At 46.6% G+C, this 4,598-nt stretch overlaps 1 protein-coding gene across 1 annotated transcript in view; it reads right to left on the reverse strand.

Annotated features, from left to right (window-relative positions):
• The window catches only part of KL (klotho), a gene marked incomplete at its 3' end in the record, with an annotated part of 32,611 nt that overhangs the window by 3,082 nt on the left and 24,931 nt on the right, over nucleotides 1-4,598 (reverse strand). The gene's annotated exons all lie outside the window — the stretch shown is intronic.

Below are 4,598 nucleotides of genomic sequence, written 5' to 3' on the forward strand. Positions count from 1 at the left end.
GACAGCCTTGGAGACCCTGTGGTGCAGTTCCACTCTGTCCTCTAGGGGCGCTGTGAGTCAGAATGGACTCCACGGCAGTGGGTGTGGCTTGGGCTTTGCTTCTGTGAAGATTGACAGCCTAAGAAACCCTGTGGGGCAGTTCCACTCTGTCCCATCAGGTCACTAAGAGTCAAAATTGACCCAAGGGCAACAAGTTAGTTAACCTCAGAATGTAAAAATGAGCTGGAACCAATAAATTCTTTCAGCGGTGGATAAACCCCACCAGCACCATGACCAGAGTTATTCCCAATGTTTTCCAGCAGCCAGTGGGAAAAACATGAATTTCTTGTGTTGAGTGTGTAGTTACTATTTCCATTTTGAGAAGTTCATGAAATAAGAATTTGTTATAATATCTTATTATGTAATTGACTTTGGATTATGCAATTTTTAATTATGGATTTTTGAAAAAAGAACCAATCCCACACCTATGAAAACATCAGGGATTTCTAAGGAGAATTATATGTTTTCATCCTAAGAGATGGGGAGTTTTTCAGTTAATTCAAATTGCTGGAGTCAACTATATTTTGTATTCGTTTCTTATAACTAAAACCCTAACATGTGGCTTCACAATCTTTGTGTTTCCCTAAGAGGAATTAGCTCCATAAATTAAAGAACCAGCTCTAATATTTAATCTTGGCCCACCTTCTGGAACTCTCCGCCACTATGGGCTGCCTGCCAAACCACCGTTCAGGCCACAAGCCGAGAGCCAGGAGCCTCTGTGAGATTAGGGCTTGGTGATTAGTCAGCCCCTCGGCCAGGAGTTTTGTCTATAGGAATGAAAAGCGGTTTGCTGCCATCAAAGCAACTTTATACTCCTATAAAATCTGAGTGACTTTGAATGTCTTATTTTCATTTATTTCCTTTTTATTTACCAAAGAACAGTGAGGATCACAGTTTGTACACCGTGGAACTAAGTTGCCCTTTCTCTTCACATTTCTTGAGGTGTTCTCCCTGTGTTTTTCACAAAGGAGTCCTGGTGGCACAGTGGTTAAGCACTCGGCCGCCAAGCAAAAGGTTGGCAATTTTAACCCACCAGCCACTCTGCAGGAGAAAGATGTGGCCGTCTGCTTTGGTAAAGATGACAGCCTTGGAGACGCTGTGGGGCAGTTCCACTCTGTCCTCTAGGGGCGCTGTGGGTCAGAATCGACTCCACAGGCAGTAGGTGTGGTTTGGGCTTTGCTTCTGTGAAGACTGACAGCCTTGGAGACCCTGTGGGCAGTTCCACTCTGTCCTCTAGGGGCGCTGTGGGTCAGAATGGACTCCACGGCTGTGGGTGTGGTTTGGGCTTTGCTTCTGTGAAGATTGACAGCCCTGGGAACCCTGTTGGGCAGTTCCACTCTGTCCTCTTGCTGTGAATTGGAATGACCTGGATGGCAATGGGTATAGTCTGGTTCTTATTTTTGTACAAGGAGCACAAACAGTTAAACACTCAACTACCAACTGATTGGGTAGTGTTTCAAATTCTCTCAGAGGCACCTTGGAAGAAAGCCCTTGTTGTTGGTGGTGGCATGGAGTCATTTCTGTCCCACACTGACCCCATGCCCAGCAGAACATAACACTGCCCGCTCCTGCCCCAGCCTCACAATCCCTGCTATACCTGAGCCCATCATTGCAGCCACTGTGTCAGTCCATCTCATTGAGGGCCTTCCCCTCTTTCGTTGACCCACCACCCTACCAAGCATGACATCCTTCTCCAGGGAATGGTCCCTTCTGACAACATGACCAAAGTAGTTGAGACAAAGTCTGGCCATTCTTGCTTCCAAGGAGCATTCTGGCTGCACTTCCTCCAGGACAGATCTGTTAGTTCTCTTAGCAGTCCACGGGACTTTCAGCATTCTTCACCAGCACCACAACTCAAAAGCACCAACTCTTCTTCGGTCTTCCTTATTCATTGTCCAGCTCTCACATGCACATGAGGCGACTGAAAATATCGTGGCTTGGGTTAGGCTCATCTTAGTCTTCAAGGACACATCTCTGCTCTTCATCACTTGAAAGAAGTTTTTTGCAGCAGATGTGCCCAATACAATATGTCTTCTGATGTCCCGACTGCCACTTCCATTGGTGTTGATTGTGGAACCAAGTAATATGAAGTCCTTGACAACTTCAATCTCTTCTCCATCCACCGTGAAGCTGTTTATTGGACCAGTTGTGAGTATTTTTGTTCTCTTCCAAGGAGGGGTCGCTATGAGTCGGGTTTGACTCGACGGCACATAACAACAACAACAACAAAATATGAGGTGTAATCCATACTTCAGACTTTAGTCTTTAACCCTATAGAGCAGTCCGACTGTGCACACGTGGGGTCACCATGAGTCAGAATCAATTCAATGCTAACTGTTTGTCTTTTAATTTTTGTCCAGTGCTATTTCTTAGCCTATTTCTCCCCCAGCATGATCTCTTTGAAAACCCATTCGAACTCCCTGTTGGAGTCCTTACATTTCCCGCTATGGTTTTGCCAATTTCCATTCCATCCCCGAGCCTGAAGACATCCTTTAATCAGTATGTCAAATACCATCTCCATTTCTCCTAAACATTCTTCTCATGACTCATTCCAGCGCAGACGTCCAAGAATGGCCTCATCACCATCCTCAGGAGTTCCGCCAAGCATTTCAATGTGAGGCAACATTTCATGTCTAACTTTCCTTCTCAGTTTGTTAATGAGTATCTCTTCTTGTTGGATGTTGTCAAGTTGATTCTGACTCCTAGCGACCCCATATGACGGAGAAGACCTGCCCTACAGGGTTTCCTGGGCTGTCATCTTCATGGGAGCAGGTCACCAGGTCTTTCTCCCATGGAGCTGGTAGGGGGTTGTGAACTGCCAACCTCTTGGTTAGCAGATGAGCACTTAACTGTTGCACCACCAGGGCTCCTCAGTGGGAATCTACTTTGTCTCATTTCACCAAATGTCCAGGCTGGTCATCAGGAGTCCACTTCTTGGAACCTAGGACCAGTGCAGTGTCTTAATTTGGCCCAATCTGAGGTAATAAGGACATTAGGTCATCAAGTCATTAGGACATTCATGGCGTAAATATAACAGTCAGCCTTGTGTAAGTCAAGTGTTGTGAAGAGGTGAAGGGTCAGACAGGAGTGAGGGCAAGCCAAGAAATTCCTAATCAGGGTAAGTTTTTTTTTTTTAAATTAGGATTTGGGCGAAGATTTACAGAGTAAATTCACTTTTCATACAGCAGTTCACATACACTTTGTCTCATGTCATTGACCAAAATTTACAATGCAGCAGCTCCCCTCCCACTTCCTCCCCACAGTTACCTTCTCCCAGTGTCCATCCCTTCATACTCTTCTGCACCCTGAGCTATCTCCCTGTGCATAAGCAGCCCTTCCTTCTCCCATGCTAATCAGGGTAAGTTTTGCAGGTTGCTGAAGACTTATAAAATAGAATTGTCTGTCTTCAAGTACAGTCTTCCAACCATGGGTACTTTGACGTGGCTTGGTCATGGACCACTCTTCCAACCATGAATACTGTGACATGGCTTGGTCATGGACCACTCCTCCAACCATAGGCACTTTGACATGGCTTGGTCATGGACCACTCTTCTAACCTTGAATACTATGACATGGCTTGGTCATGGGCCACTCCTCCAACCATGGGCACTTTGACATGGCTTGGTCATCGACCACTTTTCTAACTGTGGATGAGGCTTGGTCATTGGTCACTCTTGAGTGCTTTGATGTGAGTCATGGACTGTTTGATGAGGAAATGACAAATGGCCTGAGCCATAGGGAAGGGCCCACATGTCTTTGATGTCAGATACAATTTCTACCCCATCCTTTCTTAGTTGTGAGTTTGTGGCCATGTTACTTAGCCTGAGCAAGCTGAAGTTGCCTGTGTCTCTTCCTAGAGCTGTCATGAGGAGAAAATGAGACCATTTATGTAGAACACCTAGCACTGAGTTGGCATACAGTAGGACATCTAGGAATAATTCCTTCTCATTCAAAAGGAGGAGCAGACCAAAAGGGAGAAGCATTCCAGCACTGGAGACACCCCCTGCAGAATTCAGCCCACAGCAGCTCAGTGACGCCATTGGCATTACCCGGGGTTTGGAGGTGAACCAACTTGAGTTTGGTCCCAACAACTCCTTTCCGACCAGTGTGGTGGTCGTGGTGGGTGTCATGGACTCAATTTCAACTCACAGTGACCTCTTAAGACAGAGTAGAACTTCCCCATCGGTTGGAGTCTTTGCAGAGCAGACCAACAGTGCTTCCTCCTCCAGGGTCGCTGGGTGGGTTCCAACCACCAGCCTTTCAGTTAGCAAACAAGCACTTAACCAGTTCAGCACCAGGGCTCCTGATGACTCCTGGGTGTTGTTGTTAGGTGCCATCAAATCCTTTCCGACTCATAGCGACCCCGTAAACAGCAGAACAAAACACCGCCCAATCCCGTGCCAGCTCCGTGATCCTTGCTATACTTGAGCCCATTGTCGCAGCCACCGTGTCAATCCATCTCGTCGAAGGCCTTCCCCTCTTTCATCAACCCTCTACCTTACCAAGCATGACATCCTTCTCCAGGGAATGGTCCCTTCTGACAACATGACCAAAGTAGA

Source organism: Orycteropus afer, unplaced genomic scaffold (genome assembly GCF_000298275.1).
Source record: "Orycteropus afer afer isolate SDZICR_OR568_19922 unplaced genomic scaffold, OryAfe1.0 scaffold00558, whole genome shotgun sequence".
NCBI lineage: Eukaryota > Metazoa > Chordata > Mammalia > Tubulidentata > Orycteropodidae > Orycteropus > Orycteropus afer.